Here is a 16,841-nt window from a genome sequence, read left to right as displayed (position 1 = left end):
AATCCTCAGGACAGGCTCCTGGAGGAGGAGGTTGCCCTTTCTATCTGAGATGAACCCATCTATGGTGTCAGAGTCGTTGCCATAAAATCCCAAAGCCTTTCCAGCCACCACTTTATCTTTTTACTGTTTTCTCCATGCTTTCCCTAAGAGGGTATAATCCATTTGGGCACATTCTCCATGACAGTTTTGCACCATTACAGGCCCCAATGGTATGGGTAAACCCACTTTTAGAAGCTACTTGGGGCAGGGAAATGATTTGCTTATTTGACTATAAATTACTCAGCGGTGACTGAGTGCTGTATAAACATGGCATAATAAAATAATGAAGCACTAATATTCACCATAATAAATGTGTAATAAGGACAGAGATACATTTTCAGGCTTGCTAAACCAGTGTGCAGGTTTATAAGGAGTATTTTTATGTGTGGCCATTGCACAGAGACTTCTTCTGGCACAGTTTTGTGCGTGTCTGGATCTGTTGAGGAGGTGAGAGTGGTCTATCTGCACACCACACATAAAATCACTTCCAAGAGTCAGCAAACCTTAAGAGAGATAGGACAGGGAAGCAAGTGAATTTAAGTCAGAAGAGTTGTAATACAGTGTTTGCAAGATTCATGGTTAAAGCTGGCTGAAAACCAAAGCTTTTGGTTCACCAGAGATATTCTCTTCTAAACGTAAATGAAAATGAAAGCATCTTCCTGTCCAAATGAGATGTAAAACCGATATTTTTCTGAATTTCCAAAGCTCCTTTTGACCCCATGAACAGACATGTAATTTGTCCTGTTTTGCTGAAGGCTTTTTAAGCAAAGTGTTGGCTTTTTTTGACAAAGCATTCCTTTGTTATAGAACACTACTAGATTGGCCTGTAGTAATGCTGCAGGAAGAAGCACTGATGGGAGACTGGGGGATGGCCCTTCACCATTCAAGAAATGGGGTTTTCATTGCTTAGTCTTGCACAGGGCTGGATGCCCACCTCATCCACAAAACAGGGCACGTTCAGGCACCTCCTGGAAGACACAGCAGAGAGCAGCTATGGGCTCAGGGATGCAGACAGGACTCAGTGTGGTGTCTCTGGCATCTCACTGTCATCCCTTGTAATGGTCATGGAGCTGCATGGCCAGCAATGCCTCGGACAGGGATCAAGATTGGAGGGCCAGGCTCAGACAAAAAGCCCACCTGCCTGTCCTTGGTGGTTTTAATGCAGGTATTAATCATCTTCCTATCTCCTAAGCTGCTCTGAGCAGCTTAGCATGGGCTGACACCATGGTGTTGGGCAGCGAGGCTTCTGCTCCTGGGCTGCTGTTGCAATAGCTTGGTTGTGTGTCTGACCTTGTAATGTGAGTTTTGCAGCTTCCTTGGGAGCTTTTTATGGGTTTATTTATCCCACACATGTCAGTGCCATGCATGGCACAACATTTCCCTTTCTGGGTGCACTGGTGGGGTTTTGTGCTGGTCTGGGAAAGATGATTTGGCTTCATGGCTTGTATTTGGCACAGACATGGGTGTTGCAAAGCATGATGTTTGTCAAGAACAGGCAGGACCCCACACAACCCTAATGTCCAGCCCATCCACTAGGATGTGAGCTATCCGTGTGAGATAACAGTTCTTATGTCTATGCATCTTAAGGTCCTCTCTGACCCTAATTATTCTATGGTCTCTTGTAGGTTATGGATCAAAGTCATGGAATTATAGAACTGCAGAATATCTCAAGTTGGAAGGGACCCAGAAGGATCATGAAATTCAATTCTCTGGTCCCCTCTGAACTACCTAAAACTAAATCATCACTGCAAAAATAACAACAATAGATAAATACTGTCCAGGAAGTCAGCATTTAGAGTGCAAACAAGCACAAGTAAATTGGCCATCTGCTTCAAACAGGGAGGCATTTGCCCCTGTGCAAAGGTCAGATGAAATACTAAGCAGCTGCCACATCCCTCTATTGTTTCGGAGCAGTGATTGGAGATAAGCAGCTGCAGGACCCATTGCTAGAAGGGGTCTGAGTCCAGTTTCATAGGAGGATGTTCAAAGCCAGGCTGCGTGGGAGATCCATTCTGCTTCACAACCACCTTGCATGCTTCAGTACACAAATGCCAGACATCAAGATACCTCTGGATGAGCAAACGTTTGCTGCAATGACTTAGGAATAAACCCACTGAAGGAAACGTGACTAATAGCTATTGCAGAATCAGGCCTGCTCCCCAGCTATGTTTTAGGCAGATCCCATTAGCTGCAGCATCGCCACTTCTGGTTATCATCACCTCCTCTTGCAGCACATGAGACAAAGCACAACACTGAAGCCTCCGGTTGCAAAACAGATCTATTCAAGGGTGGAAATCCAGTAGCATCTTCACTCAAATAATTAACCAATGGACCAAAGCAAATGTGCATGAAGAACAAATTAAATCATTGCGGATTGGTCATGCCAGCAAGAGAATAAAACTGTCAAGGAGGTAGTTTCCTATGCTGAATGGGATTCTTTATAGCTGTGCTCTCTGTAGAGCTTATTTGACCAGGCATGGAGCATGACAGGGGTTGTGGTTACTGGGGGAAATCAGCAGTGTTTAAGTAGGGCTGGGAACACAGGGAGCCAGGCAGGATTCTTATGGGTGAGCTTTTTTCCTAGCTGAAAGCATTGGTTTGTCAGAAATTGAAGCTTTCTGCAGCAACATGCAAGGCTGTGTTTGCATTTGCAAACCAACAGGGTCAGGGCAAGGGCTGTGACTGTCAGTGGTATTTTGGTGTATTCCCTGGTGTGGTGCTGGCCTTGGCTAACTGGGGCTGTGGCTGATGGGTGCAGGGGACAGCATGGCTCAGATATGGCTCCTGGGTCATAGAAAAGCATGACACCATTAATATATTATCATAGAATCATAGAATCCCAGACTGGTTTGGGTTGGAGGGACCTTAAGGCTCATCCAATTCCAACCCCTGCCACAGACAGGGACCCCTTCCACTGGAGCAGCTGCTCCAAGCCCCTGTGTCCAACCTGGCCTTGAACACTGCCAGGGATGGGGCAGCCACAGCTTCTCTGGGCACCCTGTGCCAGCGCCTCAGCACCCTCACAGGGAACAGCTTCTGCCTAAGAGCTCAGCTCAGTCTCCCCTCTCTTGGGCAGGTTCAAGCCATTCCCCTTGGCCTGTCCCTACAGGCCCTTGTCCCAAGCCCCTCTCCAGCTTTCCTGCAGCCCCTTTAGGCACTGGAGCTGCTCTGGGGTCTCCCCTTCAGGAGCCTTCTCTTGTCCAGGCTGCCCCAGCCCAGCTCTCTCAGCCTGGCTCCAGAGCAGAGCTGCTCCAGCCCTCGCAGCAGCTCCATGGCCTCCTGTGGATGCAGCCACTCTATACCCACTGCCCAGCTTAGGTACGTGCATAAGCTGGGGAAGCAGAATTCTACTTTCCCAAGGGACTCTTCTACAATAAATCAGAGAGCTCAAATTAGCTCCTTATTTGAGGCACACTGAGCAAAACCTTGACTGCAGATGCAGTCTGTGGACTGCAAGGTTATGTGGTTTATACATAATAGGATCTGTGAACACAGCTGAGGGCAGCAGCCTCTTGTCAAGAGGCCAATGTCCCTCCATGATGGATGAAATGGGTAAGACTGGGAGCAGCTGGGTGAGAAGCAGAGAGGGGGCCATGTGAGTGTGATGCACACACATGGCTGTCCAATCTCCATTCTCCAAAAGCAGCCCCAAAAGGCACAATTGAGGGCATTGTACTGCTGGAGGTTGGCTGTTGTGTTTGAACCTGTATGTGTATAAATCACCCCAAAGCAGGTCTGCCCCTCGATGGATGGAAAAGTTGTATTATCATATGAATCATTACTGCCATTATCGTTGTCTTTGTTACTATTAATATTATTATGCCTGGGAGTGGTGCATGCTCATCTGTGTATATTGGGTGAGAGAAGGATCCAGGCTGCACAGTGCACTCAGTATTGCCCTGCTGAAGCCCAAACCCTGCATTTGGTTTCTTTGGCCAGGAGGGGTCTGGGAAAACAAGAGGTAGATCACCTCCTTTCTCATGCTCTGCAATCCCCAGGCATCCTTCACTGTCCCATGGAGAAATGCATTTCTGTTATTGCCTTTAGCATGTGTCCCATACCTGCCTGGATCTCCAGTAGTCTGGGTGACCAATGAATCTGTATGGAGAAGACATCAAAACTCAGGGTTTAGATTATGAAGCCCATTCTTTTTTGAAACCTCTGCCAAAAGAAAGCCAAGGTGGAAACACATCCTATCTGATGCTAACATCCTCGTTTTACTCCCATGGTCCCAGTTATGGATTTCCTGCAATCCTGAGAACTGGCATTAATCAATCCTGAGCAAACAGCATTCCCACAAGGCACATCAGCCTCATGCTCTCAACCTCACTTCGGTCACTACTTTCTAGTTTAGGATCAGTTGGGGCTGGGGAATTGAAGCAGAGGTGACGTCTAATAAGGCAGTCAATGGATCAGTGGAGTCATAAAACACAGGAAAACCTGTAACTGGTTTCCAAACTGGATATTTACTCTGTCTTTAGCTTCCTAACATTTCATTTATTAGTTCTGATGCTATGATTTACAACCTGTGCCTTGTCTGACTGGTGCTGCAGCTGGTAAAAGTTTACAGCTTAATTGCTGCATTGCCTAATTCTCCACCAGGTTGGAAGCCTGATGCACTAAGCAGTGAGATTGTTGGATTTCAGGTGCATTTTGTCTATTTTTTCCTATTAAAGCCTGTAGAAAGCATGCAGGTTTGGCTCCTTCCTTGCAGGAAAAACTCTGGGGGCAGACAGAGGCTTTGAGTACAGTAGTATTTAAAGCTGTGGGTAGTTAGTTTCTGCCAGTAAATGCAGTCTTTGCACATGTGGTTGAGTGGAAGAAGTGACTGAGATTTGCATCTTTGCCTGGCTTGGCGGCGAGAAGCAGCACAGCTGCACAAACTGTGAGCATGGGGTAAGAGGGGAGGCAATGGGAGGATGTCACCACATATCACAGATAGACATTTCTAGTAACCAGTGCTTGCTGCATGGCTTAGGAAAAGCCCATGCCTAATTTGCCACCAGACAGATGTTGGATAGCTCACCTGTTGCTTGGTCACAGGGCTTGAAGTCTCCTTTTACCTCTTCACTGTTGCCCAAACAGAAGCAACCAGAAGCATTGATCTTATGATCTGTCTCTATGGGTGATCTCCTGGAGAGGTTTCTTACAGTTAATTCACTTAAACTGATGGTCTGGCTGAACTTCTCTCTTGGCCCTGTATGTCTGAGCACCTGGATTTGGTCCTACCAGTGCCCCACATCTAAATTGCATGAGATGCTTTGAGTTACCTGCAACAGGACTCCTGGTACAGCTTCTTCTGGCTTTGCTCAGCAGATGGATGTCCAGAGGTGCCAAACAGGCTGATGTTCCCAGCATCCCCAAAGACACCAGTGCCTTTGGAAACTCAAGTCCTCAAGTCAGTAAATTACAGACCCATTAAACCATGAACACAATACCTAGAGGCTGACCAAGGCGCAACCATTATTGCACATGGCCTTGCGTGGATATGGAGCTGCAGATAGGCCTTTGCCATGCTGAATTAACAATCCAGATGGGTTTATGCAGAGCCCAGAGGCTGTGCTCTGGGAAACAGTGTGGGTGGAAGAGGAGGAGATGAGACACCAAACCATACCCACTGTTTAGGGGCATCGATCTAACGAATTCCTTGTTAGCTAGTGTTTGCTTTAGAACATGCTGGTGTTCATTAGTTATGTAAAGCTGCTTGATTATGAAAATCATGTCTCAGATCAGCCAAACTAACCTGTCATGAAGTCCACAAACAAACAAACAAGTGTTTAGAGGTTTAGAGAGATGCAAAACCCACCCTCTGCTTAGAGCGCCTGAGCTGGGAGAAAGGGCATGGTTGCTAGTCCAGGACTGCGCATCAAGCCCTATCTGATCTCCCAGACAACACACTGGCTCCTTGCCTCCTCCTTCTCTTGCCCAAGGGATGTTTTTCGACTCCAGCACTGCGCAAAGAGAAAGGCATATGTGACCTAAATCAGGTTTTACTTCTGCTCACATCCCTCCAGCCTGAGTAAACAGCAGAGGATGTGACTGAGAGCACATACAGTTGGTGCCTCATCAACGCCTCTTCTCTGCTCCAGGTTTTCTTCTCCCTTCCCCAGAGGTGAGCTTGACTCACTCTGTATTTAGAGAGATGCTTCCCCTTTCCCCACACTGCTCCTTGAACCTCCCTGAGCAGCCCATCCCCACCGCTGCAGCTTTGCTTGCTCACCAGGTAGCTTTGTCTGAACCTTCCTCCCAAGCCAAACCCCACCGGTGGGCTGTGAAAGGATGGGAAGAGCCCCGAATTCTGACAAAGCAAACACAAAAGAGGGCTCACTTGATCAGCCTGAGTGCCAGCCCCACCCTGGGGTGTGGAATAAACACTGGCAACTATTTATTCATCACTCAGCATCCAAATATTTGTTTCTCTTTGTCACAAGGGCACACGCTCATATTCATGCTTGTCAGGTGCTTTCCTTCACAGTGAACCTGGGCACACTTCTGTCTGCTAAGGCAGGGGAGAAAAGAGATTGTGACTGCTTTATATGTTATAAATACACTAGGATTCCTAGAAATTTGATGTCTAGATCCACCAGGATACTTAGTTTTGATATTCCAACTAAGCACTCTTCATCACCTCACATTCATCTATCCATTTATATTCATGCACTTCCAAATGTTTGCATAAATATATGTGTGTAGCACATGTATCTGCTGGAAATGATAATCTGGATGCCTTGGCATTAATAATGCATAAGGCTGATGTTTGCAGGAGTGAAGATGGGGCACATGATGCCATTTAAATCTTTGCATGCAAACATCTTTTCTCCATCTGTCTAGTTATGAACATGCCGGTATATAGGTGTGCTTAAAACCAATGTTTTTATATGAGAATGCGAATGAATTAAGTTAGCACACAGTCATAGTAAACATCATCAGAACCATTTAATTCAAAGTCATATGCCTGTTGTATTTAAATCCATACGAATCTGATGCACACACCAGTTTTGGGCACCTTGATGCACCTACCAAGAGGAGAATGAAAGGTCCTTTTATGACTAAGGAGAAGTTCCTGGTTGACCCTATGACCACTAAAGTGCTTCACCCACTGACAGACTGAATGAGGTTGCAGGTAAAATGTGGAGCTGTGTCACCTAGGAGGAAAGCTTTCAGTAATGATGAGCACACACAACATGTGATAACTACCCTTTGATCTGTCCCAGCCTTATGGGCATTAGGGGAAATGTCTTTAGGGCATGTGAGTTTGAAATGGTGACCATGGCGATTAGATAAGGGTGTTTAGTAAGAAGCTTGGTTTCCTGCCTAAAATGGCCATGACAACCTGCGATGTGATGAATAAGAACAAATGGGCTGCAAAAGGTTGGGGGAAAAGCCCCAGAGGAAGGATTTTTTTCAGTATCTTTAAAGGTTTAAAAGGGAGGGGATTTTTTGGCTAATCTGAGTAGTTTATGGAGCTGGCAGTTCATCCAAAAGTGATTCTCCATTGCCCTGGTGAGAATTTGAACTGGCAACTTGAAGCATTAAAACAACACAGGGATTCTTGATCTGCCCCAAGTCTGGCTGCCCCTGTGCTCACAGGTAATTAAGGACATGTTTTATCTTTATCAGTGACAATCTACTTTTATAGTCTTTGTGACAGTAATTTGCTAAGTAGACACAGACTTTACTGAGATGTCACTGCAGCACCTGCAATATGCTTCAGTGCCCACATTGCAGCTTAACTGCAAGAGAAAGGTAGGTAGGTGATGCTCAGCTCGAGCGAAAGCAGGGCCTTTAGACACCAGTGACAAAGTGTCCATGTGCTGTTGACTCATTGACTGGAAAGGGAGCTGGGGTCAAGCAGCTCTGGAGATCTTCTCTGCTTTCTGTGTTTTAAGATGGATAGAAGGCACAACTCATCTTAGTCACACCGGAAAGTGGTTTAATATAACACAGAGAATCATAGAATTGTTTAGGTTGGAACAGACCTTGATGATCTTACAGTCCAACTGTTAACCCAGCACTGCCAAGTCCAGCACTAAACCATGTCTCTAAGGGCCTAATCTGCATGTCTTTTAAATCCTTCCACGGATGATGCCTCAACCACTTTCCTGGGGAGTCTGTTCCAGTGCTTGACAACCCTTTTGATGAAGGAATTTTTCCTAATATCCAATCTAAACCTCCCCTGGAGCAGCTTGAGGTCCACTTGAAGTAATCTTTTTACTGTTTATTGCTGTGGGCTCTTAATGTGCTCTTCCTCCACAGGCATACTTACCCATCAGTAAAATAGACATAGTCTTTGAATCATACAGTAGTTAGGGTTGGAAAGAACCTTAAGAACGTCCAGTTCCAACACCCCTACCATGGGCAGGGACACCTCACACTAAACCATATCACCCAAGGCTTCATCCAACCTGGCCTTGAACACTGCCAGGGATGGAGCTTTTACCACTTCTTTGGGCACCCTGTGCCAGAACCTCACCATTCTCACAGGGAGGAACTTCCTTATATCTAACCTGAACTTCCCCTGTTTCAGTTTGAACCCATCACCCCTTGTCCTAACACATGAATTTGCATTTTCCAGCCAAGAAACCTTTGTGGTCGCAGACCAAATCCATCACAGGGTATGGTGCTCCTCCAGCCATATGGCGTGTACATCACCAGTCACACAGCAGGCCAAAAGAACACCTTCCTCTCCCCTTTTCCTGAAACCATCAGAACAATCAAGGAAGTCTGGGAGGTCAAAGTAGGTTTTTCAGCCAGGTGTGTCAAGTTCCACTGAAGATATGGTGTGTTTTATCAGATAACAGGAGGTATGATGGCTCCTGACCTGAAATCCCATGGCACACACAGGCTGTCACAAGTTCCAAGAGGTCTCAAGGTAACAGTGTCAGTCAGTGTGCTGGAGCTGACCTGCAGCACTTCTATAATTGGAGACACACCTCTGAAGCTATAAATGTAATTGCCTCTTGAGAGATTACTGAGATCAGAGAAAGAAGGCCATCCGCTGCTTGTGACTGCGCTCAAACCTCGAAATAGACTGGTAATGACGTCTATTGAGAAGACATTACATGTGGCTCTTGTCCAAAAACTGGGTTCTTCTGTAGTCCATAGATTACTGCTCCTTAACCATCAATCAGACCCTCTTACCATCACCCCACTCTGATAAAGGTATCTCTGAACTTAGCATAAGTCAATACCTGTGCTGCACTGAAAGGCGGACGGCTTTCAGTGACAAAGTCCTCCGGTGTTCTTCTGTGGTGTTTTTGCTGTAGGAGCAGAACAGAGGGGGGCAAGTCTTTTTGGGACCCCCTATAACATGGCTGGGGGTTGACCAAAGCTCTTGGATAGGCTTTAAGGTCTTCAGCGCCATCTACTGCCACGCTAAGTCTTGGCTCCCTTGTCATCCATCCCTCCAGGAATGTGTTTAGAGGATACTTTCGGGCTTATGGGATGGGGATAATTAGTAGCTGTATCTCTTGCCCTGCTGTTCCTATGGGCTGAGTACAAGTTGCAAGTCATGCTAGTGTCTGGAAACAAAAAGAAGGGATGCTATTTTCCTTACAAATCCATGCAAAGGCCAAGAAAAAACCTGTTATATGGCAGCAAGCAAAAGCCAGGCAAGAAACAATAACAGGGAGCTACAGTGCTGTTCTTTCTGATCAGCTTCTGCCTATAGGACTTTCTCCACTGTCAGCATAAAGTGAAAGTTAAGTAGACCATTCAGTGAAGGTCAGAGGGAAGAGAGATAAAGTGGTTATCATTATGGGTTCATTGACTTGCCAGTGGTCAGATACAAAACATCTCTCACGTGAAGCATCAAAGAAATGTTAGGTGAACCTGTGATAGGAAAGGTATGGCTGAATCAATGGATCTGTCTCTGTGCTGGAGTGGGGCCAGAGAAGGGCAATGGAGCTGGTGCAGGGCCTGGAGCACAAGAGATGGGGAATGGCTGAGGGACCTGGGGGGTTCAGATGGAGAAGAGAAGGCTCAGGGGGGACCTGATGGCTCCCTCCAAGTGCCTGCCAGGAGGATGGAGCCAGGAGGGGCTGGGCTCTGCTCCCAAGGAACAAGGGATGGGACAAGAGGAAACGGCCTCAAGCTGCACCAGGGCAGGTTTAGATGGAGCTGAGGAACAATTGCTGCCCCACAGGGTGCTCAGGCATTGGAACAGGCTGCCCAGGGCAGGGCTGCAGGCACCAGCCCTGCAAGTGTTCACACAGCGTGGAGACGAGACCTCAGTGCCATGGGTTAGGGGTGGCCTTGGCAGGGCTGGGAATGGTTGGACTGGATGAGCTTAAAGGGCTTTTCCAACTTGGTTGATTCTATGATTCTGTGGTTCTGTGTCATGTTCTAATTTCAAGCAACTTGAAGCAAATCAGCTGAAATCAGTTAAGTTGCACTGAATCTGCAGTCCCTGTATTAAGCGCAAAACTTGGTTCTTTGTGCTTTTCCCAGGTACAAGAACATCAAGTCTAAATAGCTCTTCCAGGCTTAGGAAAGATCTAACCTATGGAGCAGGACAGCAAGTAATCTCTGATGTGTCTCAGGAGTTCATCTATATGAGAAAAGCCTTGACAACCAGCCACAAAACCACCTCATCCACTATTTAGGAGCTGGTATCACTACAGCATTTTATGGGGCATATTCCTCCCTCTCAGGTGTTAGGAGTGGTTCAAAAGACACAAGCTTCTCTCTACCTGTTCAGGAACTATTAACTTTACAAAATGAAGACCCAAAAGTGAGTCTGTTCAACTTTGCTTCGTCTCTGGATGCAGCCAAAGGCTATGCAGAAGCTTCAGCTTTTGAGGAACTTTAAACCTGAAAGCAGGGGAGATTTTGGATGAGGAACTGAAAGCTGGAGATTGAGCCTATTAAAAACCAGTTTGCTTAGTATTCAATTAAGAGTGTGTGTGGTCTGCAAGTTAAATACAACCTCAGGACCTCTTGCCTGTTCTCCTGGTGAGGGTTTGATCAGCCTGATTCATCAGGAAAGCAGTAGATATTAGAAACAATTGGGAGGTTCCCATTAACGAAGGTTTAGAACGCAGCCTAGCATAATTGCAACCTGAATGCTTCTGCTAAGCTCCATCTGGTGTTGATTCATCACCAGCCTTCTGCTGCAGATGGCTGGGTAAGTTAGGAGTCCTGTGTATAGCAACCTGTATGCTTTTTCCAAGAAAAACAAACAAAAAACCTCACTGTGGTTTCTGCAGGAATGAGCCTCACTTGGAACATTGGCTTTGTTCCTCTACTGAAAGGCAGTCCCATTGACCATGTCTACAAAGAGCACAAATAATACAGACTTCTCTTGACCAAAGGTACTCTCCTAAAACCTATGATTTCCACCAAATGCTTAGCAACATCCCTTCTAGCTGATATGCTTGTGCTCCTCCTCTTGGCATGCTGGATGGCAGGAGAAGGGTACATTTGTGCAAACACCCCCAAATTCCTAGTGGGCATCACCCAGGTCTGGAAATTTGACATGCAAAATGTGACCCTGATAGAATCATAGAACTGTTTAGGTTGGACAAGACCTTAAAGATCCTCAAGTCCAACTGTTAGTCCAGCACTGCCAAGGCCACCACTAAACCATGTCCCTGAGTGACACATCTACACTTCTTTTAAACACCTCCAGAGATGGTGCCTGCAGCCCTGCCCTGGGCAGCCTGTTCCAATGCCTGAGCACCCTGTGGGGCAGGAATTGTTCCTCAGCTCCATCTAAACCTGCCCTGGTGCAGCTTGAGGCCATTTCCTCTTGTCCCATCCCTTGTTCCTTGGGAGCAGAGACCAGCTTCCTCTTTCTTCCATCCTCCTGTCAGGAAGTTGTAAGGAGTGATAAGGTTCCCACTTATCTCAAGGCTGAACCACCCCAGTTCTCTCAGGTATTCCTTATACAGCTTGCTCTTTAGACACTTCACCATCTCCATTGCCCTTCTTTGGACAGGTTTCAAAGTGTTTGATCACCTGCTGAATACCTGAGGGATGACGTGTTGCAATCAACCTTCATGGGATGGCTTGTAGGCATGTGATAAGCCTAACACGTGTTCTCACTCACCTTTGGTGTCCTGGTGTACATCTCTCTTTGGCACTCCTGCACCTTGGCATGCAGAGAGCTGTGTTTCAAGAGTACATTGGTACCCTTACGGGGTGTCTCTGAGCCTGGATATATCTATGACTGAATAGGACAGGCCTGGGATTGTATGATTTTGATTTCCCAGCACTTTAATTTACCTAGATGCAAAATGGTGATAAGGAGTTCTTGGAGAAATCTGTAAACTGTGTCATGCCTTGCTTATGTAGGAGTTAATTATCCTAATTATTATATCCTTTTTACTACCAGTGATTTAGCACAAAGGAATCTACCCGAGGTGATGGGATAAGAAACGTTTTCTAGTGCTCAATCAGCAGGACTTGGAGAGGAGATGGCTGAGCTCTGTTCCTCAATCTGTGACTGTGACTCCTCTAAGACCTTGGCCAGGACCCTTAAACATCTCTGTGGCTCCATTACACGTATATAAAACAGGATAATACTGAGCACTCTGCAGAAAGGATGGTTTCCTCACTGTAAGATGACTACAGAAGCCTTGAGTGCCAGGGAATGCAAAATTGCTTATAATTTTCCTCTCTGTGGCTTCAGTTTGTGGTCTCACATCCATGCTGTGCTCTGGAGCGGCCTGTGACAGCATGTTTATTTGGCTTATGACAACCAACATGAATAAAGGCATCCATGCCTCTGGTAGAACATGCTCCAAAATGAGGTGAGAAAAAACATGGGCAACTTTGCCCTTTTCTAAACACAGTGAAGGAGATGCTTAAAGCTCCACACACTGATAGGCTCTAATTTACTAGACAACTGACTCTTTCTGTATGAGGAGACATAGCACTCCGGTTCAGCTGACGTGGTCTCCTGGTCTGAGCTAAGAGTGCCTGTCATGTTGACTCTACCCATGGGTGGTTTCCACAGGGCTTTTCTCCCCTTAGGAGTTGCTTCTCTTTAACACATCTTGAGTTTGTCAGACTGCAGCTTCTGCCCACCTTCCCAGAGATACTGCTATTTTCAGACTTATGGAGATAAGCATTTCCAAGTAATTAGTTAAAAACAGCTAAAATTCCCCTATGGGAGAAAGGGGACATGATTAATCCATTCTCATTCACCACAGGTTCATCTCTTATACCTGCCCTTCATCCTCTGCTGTCAGTGGTGCTTTAGCAATTTATCTATTTACCTACCTATCATCTATGTATCTGCCTATCATCTATCTATCTATCTATCTATCTATCTATCTATCTATCTATCTATCTATCCATCTATCTACCTACCTATTATCTATCATCTATCATCTATCTATCTATCTATCTATCTATCTACCTATCTATCTATCTATATCTATCTATCTATCTATCATATTCGTTTCTATTTTCTTTTTTCAGGTTCTTGCGTGTGTTTAGAAGAACTATAAAAGTAACAAAAGAGCCTGCAGGACATGACTTTGACTCAGTTTGCCATGTTTCATTCACCCTGGCTTCAATGATGAGTAGAAGCAGGCTTGCCTTTTCATCCCCACTTAAACAGGGATCCTACAAAGACATGATCATTTGCAGCACTGTGAGGAATGCCATTGAAATCACAGGGAATAACAACAAATCAAAAGCATGAAATAAAGTCATCAAAAGCAGGGAGTTTCCATTTTCTCACCACTCACCGTAATGTGGTGATGCTTGAAACAATAGTGAACAAAAACAACTCAAGGAGAGGTGTGATGTTTAACTTGGCCAGAGCCTCCCAGAATTTCTAAAGCACCTTAAACTCCTTGGATGAAATATATTGTAAGGGCAAGAATATAATTACTATCAGTTTAAATTCTTTCCAGGCATGTGAAGTAGCAAGATCTTAAGGTTAGGACAAAAGAGAGCTGCATGCCACATGCAGCAGTAGAATTTGATCCTCAGTGCTGGGTGATCTGTTCATTAGAGGGGGGACTTAGTACTGCCTTTGACAGCCCTTCTAGTCATAAGTGGCTTAAAATAATTGAAAATGGAGTTTTTAAGCAAGAAGATAATTTGTCAGCCTGGGATGGAAAAACTGAGATTTCATTTCAAGCAGTTCTCAAAGACAAAAGGCACAAGAACACTGTTCTCAGTGAACTAATATTCTGGTATGCAAAATGTACTCAGTCCTGATTCATGCTCTAGTGTGAGGTGTCCCTACACATGGCAGGGGGTTAGAACCAGATGATCTTAAGGTCCTTTCCAACCCAAGCCACTCTATGATCTATGATCAAGGAGGAAAGGTTCAGTGTGGGTTGCATGTGAGAGCTCATTGCATGGTCTTGAGGACTACTGGAGCATTGATTTAGGGGTGCCGTTAGCCATGAATTGCTCCAGTCCCACACTGCAGTTTCTTTTGCCTGCAGCAAAGTTATAATTAATAAATGACATAATAAATAATATACTATAAAATATATAAATAATAACTAAATAAAATAATAACAGATAAAAAAGCTACTTTATTTTGGCAAGAAGCACCACAGGGTCCTTTCCAGCAGTTGCAGTGGGGCATTTCCAAACCTATATTCACCTGCTAAATGAAGCCCAGGGCATCCAGGCACTGGTCACTGCCCCAAACCAGTTCTGCACACTGAGCACTGTGGAGAGCGCTGGGAGGGCTGGTGTGAGCAATTACTGCACAATGGTCAGTGCAACATTCCCAGGAGAAGCAGAAAGAAGAAAGGCAGTCCCTGCTTACAGCAAGTCTTTCTTGAACCCTCATTCACAAGACTCATCAGAACCATTGACTCTTTTATTATTTTATTTAGTTATTATTTATATATTTTATAGAATATTATTTATTATGTTATTTATTAATTATAACTTTGCTGCAGGCAAAGGAATCTGCAGTGTGGGACTGGAGCAATTCATGGCTAACAGCACCCCTAAATCAATGCTCCAGTAGTCCTCAAGCCCATGCAATGAGCTCTGAACCTTTCCTCCTTGACCATAGATCATAGAATGGCTTGGGTTGGAAAGGACCTTAAGATCATCTGGTTCCAACCCCCTGCCATGTGCAGGGATACCTCACACTAGAGCATGAATCAGGACTGAGTACATTTTGCTTCTTGTTTGTCAGATGCAGTTTTACTCTGGTTTTATTTCTGTAAGTTCCCAGCATGGATGGATATGTAAAAGGCAAAACCAAACAGAGCCACCAAAAAAAAGGGGGGGGGAAGAAAAAAACCCCTCAAAATAGTAATTTGCTACTTAATCTTCAGTAGGAATGGTGCTATGAAATGAAATGGCTGTTTGCTCTGGCTCTTTCCCTTGAGCATTGAACAAGACCCTACAGATGAATATAAGGTTGTTTGGGCACAGGCACCTCCCTGGTGAATGCACTGTCAACCTGAGCTGAAAAGTGAGAGGCTGCAAAGCCCAAAGCTCCCTTCTTCTCTACATTGACCTCCATGGAGTTGGTCCAGCTCCCCATGCTTTGTGAAACCTCCCGGGGTTGAAGTTCAAGATAGTAGGAAGAGAGAACTCCTCCCCTGGAGATAGCCAGCACATGGAAGGATAACCCCTCTACCTTGATCTTGTGCACCTTGTGTCTGCTACAAGAAGTCTTGTGTGAGAAGATTTAGTATGGATTATCCCTGCCCATGGCAGGGGGTTGGAACTAGACGATCGTAAGGTCCTTTCCATCCCTAACTATTCTATGATTCTTTGAAAACCCTGGTGTGCCTGTACAGCAACATCAAGATGTTTCTCCCATGGACCTGCTGTTCCCCTGAGCCCAATCCCAGGAATACCATGGGAAGAAGTAGGTTCTTGGCATTTACAGACTAGTTTTGCTGGCTCCAGAGAGAGGAGAGCACCCTCAGGGACACTGATGAGTCTTTGCTTTTCTTCTGCATGGAAGGCAAAAAAGGTTCCCCTGCAGGATTATTGCAGTGAGGTGGTATGAGAGGACCCATTGTGCTATGGCAGGCTTTGTTCAAGTAACAGCTTGGCTGAGAACAAGATATTCATCACACAGGTGTGCAGTGTTCATATTTCCCTTGTAGTGGGACCTGAACCAAACCTTGACATTGCTGTTCAGAGAGTGCCCTGACAATTTCAGTCATTTTAATGTAGTTTTTAAGGTTTAAAGAAGAGAAATCTGATTGCTGATCATGTCATATTAAGCAGGTAAGAAAAATCACCCTCCTCAAGATTTTTTTCAACCCTGTAAACTCCAAAATGATTTGGGTGTCTATAAAGGCTCCAACTTCTTTTTCCAAGAGAAACACCCACATTGAGGCCTCTCTTCTGCAGCCAAACACTGAATAACCAACACACCCAGCAGCAAAATGACATCTGTCCCTGAGGACATGCAATAGGGATAGGACTACTTTTGAGGACACAAAGAGTTTCTTATCCAGCACATCAAACAGCTTGATTCACCCTATGCTGTTCCATGCAGAACTGGCTTTAGAGTTGCTCCATATAGCACAGCTCAGGCAAAACCCTATTTACTTGACAGCAGTGGTTCCATTAGTGATCCCCAGATAACCCACATCTGACTATAGAAAAGGCATAGTTTAAACATCCAAGGGTTTCCTACTCTGTGTGTTGCTGTCCTGGTTCCCTGTGACCTTCACCCTTATGCTGGGAGAATGCTGCTGTTGGAGCTGCAGCAACTTTGACTCAGTCTCTTTAAAGCAAAGCTGTGTGTATCCGCGGTTATCCTCCATTGCCAGGGACATATTTTCCATCACCAAACATGCCATGGACAGAGTCCTGCTGCTTTCAGGGTTTTGAAAGTTATTTGGACAAAT

This window comes from Melopsittacus undulatus, chromosome 5 (genome assembly GCF_012275295.1).
Source record: "Melopsittacus undulatus isolate bMelUnd1 chromosome 5, bMelUnd1.mat.Z, whole genome shotgun sequence".
Lineage (NCBI taxonomy): Eukaryota > Metazoa > Chordata > Aves > Psittaciformes > Psittaculidae > Melopsittacus > Melopsittacus undulatus.
The sequence above is the reverse complement of the archived record's forward strand: the minus strand, read 5'-3'. Positions refer to the sequence as shown.